This window comes from Mustela putorius, unplaced genomic scaffold (genome assembly GCF_011764305.1).
Source record: "Mustela putorius furo isolate JIRA1106 unplaced genomic scaffold, ASM1176430v1.1 tig00537227_pilon_pilon_pilon, whole genome shotgun sequence".
Lineage (NCBI taxonomy): Eukaryota > Metazoa > Chordata > Mammalia > Carnivora > Mustelidae > Mustela > Mustela putorius.
This window is the reverse complement of record NW_025422368.1, coordinates 145,877-160,382: the sequence shown is the minus strand read 5'-3', so window position 1 is coordinate 160,382 and position 14,506 is coordinate 145,877. Positions and strand designations below refer to the sequence as shown.

The 14,506-nt window shown below is 34.0% G+C and overlaps 1 pseudogene; it reads left to right on the top strand.

Annotated features, from left to right (window-relative positions):
* Positions 1-12,457: 12,457 nt before the first annotated feature.
* Positions 12,458-13,392, top strand: LOC123390061 (annotated as a pseudogene).
* Positions 13,393-14,506: the final 1,114 nt, after the last annotated feature.

Genomic DNA, 14,506 nt, shown 5'->3' with positions numbered 1-14,506 from the left:
TCTATATAGAGTTAATGCACCACCTAGAGTTGTGAAACTTAGCTGAGAAACACATACTTCTAGAAATGCCCAAATTGTCACTGAGTCAAGGCAAAATAAAAAATGGGAATTCACCTATAACCTTTAGAGGTATTGAATTACTAACCACTATGTCCTTAAATATTATGGAATTCTTTTGTTTCTGTAAATCGAGGTCATGGCAGCCATTTCAAATAATCAATTTGTAAATTTCTTTTACTTATTATTATTATTCGTTATCATATACTCTACCAGTAAAGAAAAAAAAAAACACAAACAAAAACACTTGAATTTCACAGTATTTGTATATTTGTTTATAAATTATATATTCACTATAGTATAGAATATTTAAACATGTTAATAGAAAAATAGAAATTAAGCAAAGATATTAAGCAAAAGAATCAATATAGTTTATAATACAGCAATATAGTTTATAATACAGATTTATGACATAATTTAATTTTAATGTTAATAGTACAACTATAAAATTCAATTTGATTTAACATATATTATTATATTTGCAAATATCAGTTTATTATGTGATAAGTTAAATGAAATTCTTATTCTAAGCCTATCTGATCTTGGTAGTTGGAAGGGTCTTCATAGGGGCACCTGGGTGGCTCAGTGGGTTAAAGCCTCTGCCTTTGGCTCAGGTCATGATCTCAGGGTCCTGCAATCGAGCCCTGCATTAGGCTCTCTGCTCAGCAGGGAACCCTCTCTCTCTGCCTGCTTCTCTGCCTACTTGTGATCTCTGTCTGTCAAATAAATAAATAAATAAATTTTAAAAAAGAAGGGTCTTCATAGTTCAAAACTAATGCTTCACACTGCATGCTGATCACATCAAAAGAAGGGAGTCATAGTAATTATTCTTCTGTTCTATTTGAATTTGTTTTTGATATTGAATTACTGCAATTCTGTCTGCTCTAATGTTAATATGCTGCCTAAACTTTTATTTTTATATAAGCATTTTTAAAGTGCACAGAAATTTTTACTTGGAATATTTTATAGAGATTATAATAATTCTAAGTTGTCCCTATAGGTGGATGAGAAATTTTCATAATTATTGAGCTTATATAATCTTCAGTAATAATAGCGATGGCAATAATTCCAAACAATCAATTTCTAAATTTCTATTGCTTGTTACAACTCTCTTTTGAAAACTGGTTACTTTTTCACATACTGTTAAAATACCATGCATTAAGAATGGCACATGATATGAGCACTGGGTGTTATACGCAATCGTTAAACACAACATCAGAAACTGATGGTGTACTATATATTGGCTAATTGAATTTAAATTAAAAAATAAATAAAATATAATGTATTTTGGAACAGAATGGGAGAGCAATATCTTCATGAAAGCATATACGATTGATGGGTATTTGTTATCATATAAAAGAGAAAATTGGAATATGTCTATTTGTAAAATAAAATCATATATTTCTCTTAATGCGTATTTAAAAAAATATTTTGCCTGAGAAGTTCTGAGTCCTGATACATTTTTTAAAAATATATCTGAAAAACAATCTGAGGGGTTTGAAGCAGTGCAGGGTGGGAGGTTGGGGGAACCAGGTGTTGGGTATTAGAGAGGGCACGGATTGCATGGAGCACTGGGTGTGGTGCAAAAAAACAAGGAATACTGTAATGCTGAAAATAAAAAATAAATATATATATATACATCTTAACATACCCTTATATGCTTTCTCCATTCTCCTATCCTCCCTACTCCCTCAACCTCTTCCTCTTTCCTCTTCTGAACCTTCAAATGTAAAAACTATTCTTAGATGGAAGACTGTACAAAAACAGCCTGTGGGCTTGTACTGCAGATTTGGGTTTGCTTGTCCAATGTCTAAATAATAGCAAAAGGCTAGGGATGGCCCTAAAGTAAGGATGAAGGTCTGATTTCTTATCTGTTTTACTATTTCAAGGTGATGCAATCTACCTGTTATGTTCTATTAATCAAAAAAAATCTAAAATTCAATAACTCAATATTTAGTGCCAATATTGTTTTGATTTAAACCAATAAGTGGTCCATAACTCAAAACATATTGCATTTGGTATCATAATCTAATTCAGCATATGAATCTACTGTTACCCTCTAAAATTCATCTGGGATAGGGTAGGCAAATATTTGAATTATATGGGTATGTGGAATGGATTACCATTCCTGCATCATTTTTTTAAGTATTTATTTGATGGTAGTATCAAGTACTGCAGTTTTTCCAGGGAAAGATGCTTTGATTTATTATTTGTTTATGAGAGTGAACTCCATGGTTTTCTACTTGGTCCTGAGTATATCTCTTTTAACAATATATCAAGATGATTTTTCACATGCAATAGAAACACTGTAAATGAGACTAACACATAGCTGCCACTTATCGATAAAACTTTCTCCACCCTCATTATTCTCCACTCTAATATGTCTGTACCCTGGCATTCTATCATCATAATAATTAAGATTAGCTCAGAGATGAGGTGAAACAATCCCAGAAAGTTCCAGATTTTACCCTCTTCAGTGGACAGTTTTCCTGACAAAAGAATTTATATTCTTTCAGGAAAATTGGAAGGTGATTAAGATATTAATATCAATGCATGGCACTTCCTCAAGGATAACTTCCTTAATGGGTTCTGGCCTTATGAATAAAGACTAAAGTCTTTATTTGGATAAGGAGTTTAACACCATTCGATGGCTATATCATCCTTGATTTCACCCAAACTAGAGTTCTTTCAATTATTGAGGTCAAATAGGAACTTAATGGATTGTTTATTTTAGCCTTAGGAGCAGCATGATATCTTTTTCAAACTAATGCATATCACACAATTTTGATATTCAGTCTAACTCTACCAACTAATAAGTAACCGTACCCATCTTGCCAATGTCAGCTAATTGTTATTATATGACCTCTGCCTTCCCATAGTCCCATCATTTCCAGTGAAATGAGGAAACTCACTGTAATGAAATTATCTCCCACTTTCACTTCAGACCAGCAATTACAGTACCTTTCAATGATGTTAATACCCTCCTGTGCATTAAAAAATGTTCCATATTGCTGTCATTCTAGATCTTTGGACTTATTTCTCTAATATTTCAGCTTTAATCAGGATAAGTCATTCACAAATTCAAGTAGGTATCTAATTGAACAAAAAAATTATAGCCATCATCAGAAGTTTGAACTCTTCCATTAAATCCACAATCACTACTCAGTCCTCACCCTGATCTATGATATGCTGGTAAACTAGCTTTCTGAAAGTAAAACCCTAATTTAGAGCCAAAAACAAACAAACCAACAAACCCCAAATTATTAAAAATATATCAGTAAATTCACCCTGATATAGAATTATATTTACTTTCTTTCTGGTATATCACCCTTAGAATCTATTATCACATATATTCCCCCAGGCTTTTATTAATGTAAGTTGGTGAATTATTGCTATGGTCTTAATAGGAACCCCAAAATTCATATTTTGAAATTCTAACTCCCAAAGGTGATGGTGGTAGGGGATAGGGCCTTTGGGAGGTAGTTAGATCATAGACGTGAAACCACTAACAGGATTAGTGCTCTTATGAAAGGACCCCAGAGAATTCTGTCCCCCTCCTTCCACCATGTAAGCATACAATGAGAAAACAGAAAACTGGAAGAAGGCCCTTATCTGACCACAATGACACTCTGAACACGGTTTTCCATGCTCCAGAACTGTGTGAAATACATTTCTTTTTATGTATGACACAGAGTCTTCTGATATTTTGTTATAGTAGTCCAAATGGACTAGAACAATTACTACAATAATTTTTGGTAGTTAAGTTTTCTTTTTTGAGGTTTGAATGTTAGCCAATAAGCATGTGAAATATATTCACTATCGTGCTACAAGGCAGAAAGGTTGTATCTAACTATATAGAGAGAAGGAAAATGACAAGTTTGTGGCTTTAAATTCTTAGCTTGATTTACACTCAGCAAAATGGAGTTCCCATGACTACCCTCAAGAAATTTATTATCTCTTATAGCTTTATGTCAGTTGTTACTGAAAACAAAGGAGGTTCTGATCTTTTTTTATTTTTTCAGTTGAAGAGTTGACATATAACACTGTTTTGGTTTCATGTGTAAAACATGGTGATTTGATATTTATATACATTGCAAAATCATCTCCACAATAAGTCTATTTACAATCTGTCACCATACATGGTTACATTTTTTTTCTTGTGATGAGATCTTTTAAGATTTATTCTCTTGGCAACTTCCAAATATGTCATAAAACATTATTAGTTATAGCCACCATAGATATGTGAATATATTTCACATGCTTATATTGTTTTGTATCATCTCTATTTACTTTGAAAAAGGTTATCCTTTCAAGCAAGCTTCTTTCTTTCTTTTTTTTTTTTTAAGATTTTACTTATTTATTTGAGAGAAAGAGAGAGAGTGAGCATAACCAGGGGGAGGGAAATAGGGAGAGGGAGAATCAGGCTCCCAGCTGAACAGGGAGCCCAAAGCAAGGCTCAGTCCCAGACCCCAAGATCATGACCTGAGCCAAAGGCACATATTTAATTGACTGTGCCACCCAGTTGCCCCAATAGAAGCTTCTTTCTAAGTGATAATCTAAGTAACTCATCAATACTTGATGCCAAGGATTCCTGATATCTTATCTTCTTACTGTTTTCAAACACTTCAAGTTCAGATAGCTAATTAAAAAAAAATCCTCCTTAAGAGTTTATTTGATGCAACCAGCTGTGCAGTCATGACTTTTGAGTGCCAATTTTCCATGGACTTTTTACATATCTTGTATTAGCTCTTGTTCTACATTACTTTTACAATTGTTTTTAAATCATTCAGCAACGGAGATAGAGATCATTTATTCCTCAAGGGTAGAAGGCAGGTGTTTTTGTTTGTTTGTTTGTTTGTTTTTGTTTTTGTTTTTTTTTTCCCTAACTGGAATTAAGATAATGTCCTGTACTGGGCAAGACTGGGCAGGTTTACTGGCAACCTCTTTAAAGTACTGGTATTTTTCTAAGCTCAGGGTCTCAGTTGTGACACAGACCTATCGTATTTAATAATATCACCCAATACATTGTTTTATTATTGCCTTAACAAACTCAAATCTGTTTAGTTGGTACAAATTCCAGATGGTAACATGGCCACATAGATTCAAACTTAATTCTTGGTAAGTTTTATAAAATTGTCCTTGTCCCTCATCCCCTGACTCCTCTAGATGAGGGGTCTGAGTATGAGAAGGGTATGACTGGAAACTGGATAAAATTATAGTTGTGAAATGGACTACTCAGATTTTGTGGAAGTGGAGAGAGAGAGGGAGAGAGAGAAAACCCATTATCAGGGAAGAGGACACTTTAGATCCCAGAAGACTTAATGATCTTTGCTGCTAAGAACTGTCTCTGGAGCCTTTCTCCAAAAGACAAATACTTCAGGGCAAGAATTTTAAATTTGCTTGACTTTTAGGTAAGCCATCCTCCATCAGATGAAGATAACAGAGATAATAGGGAACCACTCCAGCACCTCCTAGTCACCCCACGCACCTACCTTCACCCACAGGCAAAATACTTCTTTTCAAAACTTATTTTAATTCTGGTAAAATTAACAGACAGTGCAATATTCATTTTAAGTGTACAATATAGTGTTTCAGCAATTGTATACATTTTTCATTGTTCATCACGATAGGTGTATTCTAAATTCCCTTCATCTATTTCACCTGTCCCTCCACTCACCTACCCTCTGATAACCATCTGCTTGTTCTCTATAGTTAAGAGTCCACTCTTTGGTTTGTCTCTTTTTCTTTGTTTGCTCCTTAAATTCCACATGTGAGAGAGAAATCGTATGTTATTTGTCTTTCTCTGAATGACTTGTTTCACTTAGCATTATATCCGCTAGATCTATCCTTGTTGCAAATGACAAGATTTCATTCTTTTTATGGCTGAGTAATATCAAATTGTATATATATATATATTTGAAGATAGATGATGGATATATAGATAGACAGATTATAGATACTAGAAAGATAACTATTATATCTTCTTTATCAATTCATCTATCAATGGATACTTGGGTTGTATTGCTTCCATAATTTGGCTTTTTATAAAAAGTGCTACAGTAAACATAGGGGTACAATATCCTTCCAAATTAATGCTTTAAAATTGTTTGGGTAAGTACCCAGTAGTGGAATTGCTGGGTCATATGGTGGTTCTATTTTTAATTTTTTGAGGAATCTCCATAGTGTTTTCCACAGTGGCTGTTCTGATTTGCATTCCCACCAACAGTGTACAAGGGTTCCTTTTTATCCATATCCTCACCAGTATGTGTTCTTTCTTGTGTTTTTTACTTTAGTCAGGCAAAATGCTTCCAAATGTCTTCCTCACTCCTATTTTAAGTCATATAGTGGAGCAGACAAATGTCACATGGATGATGGCTTGAACAAATAGGACAGATGTATTAAATATACGTAAGCAGTCCCTCCAAAAACAAGTTATTGAATTGGGAGCCCTGAGAGCCAGCTGAAAGCTATGTCAGAAGCATTACTAACCTGTAATATGAATGATGGCTTTTTAACTCAGCTGCCAACCTCCAAAATTGTAAACTCTTTCTAGGAGACCTTAGCCCCAAGAGGGCTTATACTTGTGTGAGGGCTAGTCACTGGCTTGCATCCTTTTGGAGAACACTGTAACTAGCATCTTGGGAGTGATAAAATAGACCTGCAGAATAATCGGAGAGGACAACAGAGGAACATACTTAGGTGAATTTGCAGCAGAAGCTGAGTTGGTTTAGAAATGAGGGATGGATTTTGTGGGTGGAAATTCTGAAACATTTCTACATGTGATAGCTTTTGCTCTGGACTCTCTATTCAGGAATATTTTGCAACAGATTTGGTAGATTTTTTCCCCTTAGAAGTATATTAAAAATACTATCTTCCCATTCGGTTTCCCTTTCTTACCCTAATGTCCTCCATGCCATCCCTTATGTTCTACATATGAGTGAAACTGTGTGATAATTGTCTTTCTCTGCTTGTCTTCTTTCACTTAGCATAATCTTCTCCACGTCCACCCATGTCAGTGTAAATGATGGGCATTCATCCTTTCTGATGGCTGAGTAATATTCCATTGTATATATGAACATATCTTCTTTATCCATTCATCTCTTGAAGGGTATCTGATCTCTTACCACATTTAGGCTATTGTGGACATTGCTGCTATGAACATTCAGGTGCATATGCTCCTTATTTTCACTACATCTGTATCTTTGGGATAATTACCTAGTAGTGCAACTGCTGGGACATAGGGTAGCTCTAGTTTTTAACTTTTTGAGGAATTCCCATACTATTCTCCAGAGTAGCTGTACCAGCTTCCATTGCAACCACCAGTGTAAGAGGGTTCCCCTTTCTCCATACCTTGACAACATTTGTTGTTTCCTGTCTTGTTAATTTTTGCCATTCTAACTGGTGTAAGGTAGTATCTCCCTGTGGTTTTGACTGCTAACTGAACATAATAATTTTTAAAAAAGATATTGCCTTCTAGTAGGGAAAAATTAGGAAGGTTTTCCCCTTTAAAAGACTGAGAATTTACTAATTTAGGGATTCCTCAGCTTTAGATGTAGGTGCACTGTGTAACACAATACCCATTAGAGCCCTTCTCTGCAGAGAAAGGGAACTGATAAGAATATGAAGCTCCTGCTTCCTGCTATATAATAAATAATAAAGCTTTCTGTCACTGCCCCAATAGGATCCCTCTGTTCAGTATCTGTGAAATGATGGTTGGCCAACCTGTTAGACTCGAGGTAAAATATCAGGCTTTGATTAATACCATAGATTTCAGGGTGCCTGGGTGGCTCAGTGGGTTAAAGCCTCTGCCTTTGGCTCTAGTAATGATCCCAGGGTCCTGGGACTGAGCTCCACATTGGACTCTCTGCTTCCCTCTCTCTCTCTGTCTGCCTCTCTGTGCACTTGTGATCTCTCTCTCTCTGTGTCAAATAAATAAATAAAATCTTAAAAAATATACCATTGATTTGGTAGAATATAAGAAAGATAAATATTGTAGCACTTTAATCACTAATAGCTTTACTTTTATCTTATTTAAATGTTCAGTCTGGTATGTTGAAACTCCTCTATGAAGTCACTGTGTTTCTAAGTTAATGCAATGGTGTCAGGAACCTGGGTTTACTCCCTCTTGTTGAACAGCCAGTGTATTCCTAGTATGGTTGCTCATATTCATGGCTCTAAATGGCTTGTCTTCCCAAGTGCTGATATCACAGCAATGAGAGGGGGGTTAAATGGAAAAGAGCAAATCTCTTTCATCAAACGATAGTCCATGGAAATTGCATATCTCCACTTATAACCTTTGCTCATAATTTAGTCACATGGTCACAACAAGTTGCAAGGAAGTCTAGCTATAAACATAGATAAATATTCTATTAATACTGAAGAAGTGAAGAATGGGTGTTATGAAATATAAGTTTAGGATCTACTAGATCATTTTGCAAAGACTTTTGGAGGAAAGACTAAATTTAGAATAGAAACAAAATAACATACAGGACATAAAATTTTAGCTATTTCAGGTACAGTTTCTTTCTATGACTGGCTAATAAATTCTCCAGCTAATACTGTCACCTGTTATTACCAACTGAAATAATCTTTGCTTTTAAAACTTCCAATTTTTTATCTATGTATTTGGGATATTAAAACACATCTGTGTGGAAGGGCAAGCTCAGATTAGGGACATCTATACTGAAAGCTTTGGAGACACAGTTAAAAGTAGCTTTGAAAAAATATATATAATTTATTTTTTTAATTATTTAGTGCCCGGGGAGAACTCATGTATAATGTATAAATTTGCAACCCTTGGGAATGGTGTTCTTGGATCTCATAACTTCTGGGAACTCGTCATAATCTTTAGATATTTTCCTTCAGGGCCCAGAAGGCATAAATACTCAATGGGATCAAGTGTTCATGAATTATATGGCACTGCAAATAATACTAAGAAAAGCATTCAAAGCATAAATAAGTAAATTATAGTAATGGGGAAATTTAATATGCTACTCTACAAATCTGGAAAAAAACCTCTAAAGCCATTTACAAAGTAGTTATGAATAGAAACGAAAAATAATCATAGATTGTGGGATAAAGGGAGATTCCTTCAGAAAGGAATGGAATGTCAGTGTGGTTTGTTCAGCCTGATGATAAAAAAGTTAAATATTTAAACAGAGATACTTTGTCGGAATAAGTCTGTTTAATAGTTTCCAAAAAGAGAGTTTAATTTTTAGGTGTTTTTGGCAGACTGACTTATGACTCAAATGGTTGAAAAGGATTGGTATGTCTAAAGTTTATTTAGGTCATATTTCCATTAGATATGCTTTAACCCATTTTCTCCTATTTTTACCATTATGGTATTAGCCCTACTTTTTCTAACCTTTAAACTGTGATTTAAGAAAAATCATGGAAAAAGAATACAATGAAAATTAAGTATTAAAAAACATTACATTTCAAAAATTTCACTAATATTCACAAAATCTAACCTAGTTCTGATTTCTAACGGTTTTGTAATGTGACCTTGTTAACTTTTATACAATGCATGTTGGGGGGATTGTTGGGGTGTGTAACTGTTGAAGTTGGACAAAAAAATAACCTTATATAATAAAACTGTGATTAAGGTGATTTAGATATAAGCATTCCTACAGTTGTTGCCATTAGAGTAATTTGTGTAAATGAAGAAAAATTTATAATTCATTACTTTACAATTATGTGAACGTAAAAGAACTGTGGAGGAAAAACAACAGTCCTTACTTCTATCCACTCAGTTATTAACATGACTGACAACAGATCTTATTTTTTAATCTGAGAATTCTCCTATAAATGCCTACAGGTATAACTGGAACAAATTTTGTTTGTACTTGTATGGTTATTTTTATGTATATGTCTTTGAAATAATAATGTATGGTTTTAGAGATTGGAAATAATTATATCAAAATTCTCAAAACAGAAAATATTTTCTATCTTGGTCCCATTACTAAACCTTAATTATTTTACATGTTTAATATGAAGATACTGAAAAAAGAAATATTCCTTAGAATCATTAATTTTAAAAAAAAAAGCACTTTAAGTTGCCCCATAATTGTTGGTACAGATTGTACTTTTCAGAGGACAATTTAGGAAAAATCCTCTTTCAAACTTAATCCTGATCTCAAATTTTGGTCTCACTTAATATACGCCATGTATTGCGATAATCATAGTTATCTGTAATTAATATTTATTTAATTACTTATTATTTGAATATCCTTATAATAGAGAAATACATGTCTTCTAAAATTTTGTCAGCACTCTTTTGTGATTCACTGTGTTTGAAACTTACCAAATACCCTTCATCAGTTGCAGGGGGAGGGGGGTTGGGAGAAGGGGGGTGGGGTTATGGACATTGGGGAGGGTATGTGCTTTGGTGAGTGCTGTAAAGTGTGTAAAGTGAAATATCACTTTACTAAATGTGTACAGTGTACACAGACCTGTACCCCTGGGGATAAAAATATATGTTTATAAAAAATAAAAAATTAAAAAAAATACCCTTCATCTCTTTTAGGCCATGCTGACCTCAAATTGTTCAGCTTTTCAGTCTGTATTTTAGATAAAGAATAAATGGTAAGTGTAAAGCATAGAAGCAGATGAAAGAAATTTTATGGTAAACATTTTTGTGTAATTTTTATTTACTAATAATAATTTACATATTACTAATTTTAAGATTACACTAATTTTTGTTTTAATTTTCTTTTAATTTTTATTTACTAATTTACTTCTTTTAATTTTCCCCATAAAGTCACTATTCTCTGTTTCTTTTTAAAGATTTATTTATTTATTTATTTGAGAGAAAGAAAAAGACAGAGAGCAGGGGGAAGGGCAGAGGGAGAGGGAGAGAAGCAGACTCCATGCTGAGCATGGAGTGGGACTTAATCTGGGATCCTGAGATTATGACCTGAGCCGAAATCAAGAGCCTGCCACTTATCTGATTCAGGTACCCTTCACCATGCTATTTCTAAAAAACCATAGCATCTCTAGGTTTCCATAAGCTTTATCTTTATCTTTCTCCCTGCTCATGCAATTTCCTGAAACCCTATTTATTTATTTCTATCTGCTTATATATCCACTACTGTCATTTAGATTTTTTTTCATTTTTCACAATCATAACTTTTAGAGGAAAACTGCACTTTTTTTTAATTACACACACCAATATTACCAGACTGTTCCTACTGATGTTTTTGAGAGTACAACATGGGAAGAAAGAGATGATAACAGAGATTGATGGGATGGAAGTATTAAGAAGAATAGAAAATAAAACCATTCATGATATTTCATATTAATTTCTCTGAAATTGTATCTCATTAGCCATGAAAGAAATGACAGAAGAATCAGGCACTTGAATTTGATTAGTTGAGTAAAATGGTAAAGCTATAGTAACCCTGTTTATTGACAGGATCAAGTGCTGTATATTTTATGAAAACATTTTCTGATGTACTTTTTTTTTTTTTAAAGATTTTATCTATTTGACAGAGATCACAAGTAGGCAGAGAGGCAGGCAGAGAGAAAGGAGGAAGCAGGCTCCCCGCTGAGCAGAGAGCCTGGTGCAGGGCTCGATCCCAGGACCCTGGGATCATGACCTGAGCGGAAGGCAGCGGCCTAACCCACTGAGCCACACAGGCGCCCCATCTGATATACTTTTAATGACAATAATCGTTTTGGTTCTAGAATAAAAATCTCTTAATTGAATAGGAAATGGAATCTATCTCAACTCTTGCATAAAATCAAGAGAGAAGAAGCATTTTTCAATGTTTTAAAATGCAGTCTAATTTCCCTGTGATATTTCCTCATATAAAAATGCTCAACAATTGCTATAATCACATCGGTTAGTCTCTGGTAGAACTGAATTAAGGATGAAATTCTCTGTCCAGCTGCTGTGGAAATGCAAACTATAGTTCTTCCTGGCATATCCATCTTCAAAACATGAATGAGCATTGTTTTCTTTTCTTTTTTTTTTAATTTATTTTTATTTTTTATAAACATATATTTTTATCCCCAGGGGTACAGGTGTGTGAATCCCCAGGTTTACACACTTCACAGCACTCACCAAAGCACATACCCTCCCCAATGTCCATAATCCCACCCCCTTCTCCCAAATCCCCTTCCCCCAGCAACCCTCAGTTTGTATTGTGAGATTAAGAGTCACTTATGGTTTGTCTCCCTCCCAATCCCATCTTGTTTCATTTATTCTTCTCTCCCCACTTAAGCCTCCATGTTGCATCACCACTTCCTCATATCAGGGAGATCATATGAGCATTGTTTTCTATCTGAAATATCACTTTACTAACTTTAAACACTTAAATCACTGTTATTTTTCCATTGGGATCATCAATTTCTTTCTTCCTTTCTTTTCTATTTAGACCTGCAAAGGTAAAGGTCAGTAATGGAAAACTGCACACAAGTGATAGTGTTTATTCTGGCAGGTTTGACTGATGACCCACAGTTGAAAGTTGTGTTATTTGTCTTTCTGCTTCTCACCTACTTGCTGAGCATCACCGGCAATCTGACCATCATCACACTCACCCTTTTGGATACTCACCTCAAGACCCCCATGTATTTTTTCCTTCGGAATTTTTCATTCCTAGAAATTTCTTATACTACTACATGCATCCCTAAATTGTTGGTTACTATGGCAACTGGAGACAAAACCATTTCCTTTCATTGTTGTGCAACTCAAGTGTTTTTTACCTTCCTCCTTGGTGCATCTGAATTTTACTTGCTGGCTGCTATGTCCTAAGACCACTATGTTGCCATCTGTAAGCCCCTGCATTACACAACCATCATGAACAGTAAGATCTGCATTCAACTTGTCTTCTGTTGTTGGTTTGCTGGGTTTTTTGTCATCTTTCCACCTCTCCTCTTAGGCATAAATCTTGACTTCTGTGCCTCCAACATTGTTGACCATTTCTACTGTGATACAACTCCCCTCATGCAGATCTCCTGCTCAGACACACAGCTCTTAGAGACAATGGGATACATCTCTGCTTTGGTGACACACATAGTCACATTGGTGATGGTGATAATATCATATATCTATATTGTCTTAACAGTTCTAAAAATCCCTTCAAGTAAGCAGAAGAAAAAACTTTTCAACATGTTCTCACATGATTGTGATATCCCTTTCTTATGGCAGCTGCATCTTCATGTATGTTAAACCATCAGTCAAACAAAGAACATCTTTTTTCCAAGGGAATTGTAGTGCTCAATAATTCTGTGGCTCCACTTTTTAATCCTTTCATTTACACTTTGAAGAACCCACAGGTGAATAAAGCCTTCATGAACATAGTACACAAAATTGTTTATTTTTCAAACAAATGAGTTTTCTGTTGCATAATACATACTGGAAATGAACAAAGTTGTCTTATATAATATCAGTGTATTCAATAGTAGCTTTCAGTACATAGTTTCCTCTTTTTTCCCTTTATCTCTATGATACTCATATTAATCTCTTTCATGTTTTATCCACAAAAGCCTTTGCTTTTAATGTTCATGTTCCTATATTCTTCATGAGATATATCTTTTTTTCTCATCTCACTTCCTTTTCCTCTAGATATAGGAAAGAAATAAAGCCACATTTTTCAATCTATCTCTCTTGTCTATAATTCCTACTTACTCAAGACTACAAAATATTGTTTAATTTGAATTATACTTATTGTAACACACAATTCAAAGATTATTACTATCTTTATTTGTGATCAGGTTTATGTTCTTAAACACAGTGAGTTTATTTACTGAAATTACTCATTAATTTATAATAAAACATTATATTCATTTATATTTTTAAAATACAATCTGTTGGCAATAATTATGTTTAAAGTAATTATAATAAAATTTTAACAGAGATTAGCCATCAGTGGTGGTGCTCATCTTTGAAATTGTCTATTAGAAATGTGATTGTTTTGCTCAAGTATGTTCTGTAGGAACTAGTTATTTAGAAGAAAATATGTTTGAATAATGCTATCTTAAGGAACTGAATAAAATATAAGCAGGAGGAAGTCTATGTATATGATCAACTGGACAATATTTTATGTATATGTAAAGCTTGTAGAATGAACTGCTTCTTAAAAGGTATTTGGGTTACAAATATGATTTCAAGAATGTTGTAATTGTATATGTGTGGGTGTGTATACACATACATATACACACATAGTATGTACATGTGTATGTGTGTATATTGTAAGTATGTGTACATGTACATATATGTATTCACACATATATATGTATATCCATATTGAGTCTAATACAGTTTATCCTGGAAGAGGATAGCAATTGGGGCAATGCCCCTTGCAAAGTAAAATCCATATATAACTTTTTACTCTCTGAAATGTTTACTGTTAATAGACTACTGTTGACAGGAAGACTTATTGATAACATAACCAGTTTATTGATAAATATTTTCTATATTGCATGTATTATATCTTGTAATATTACA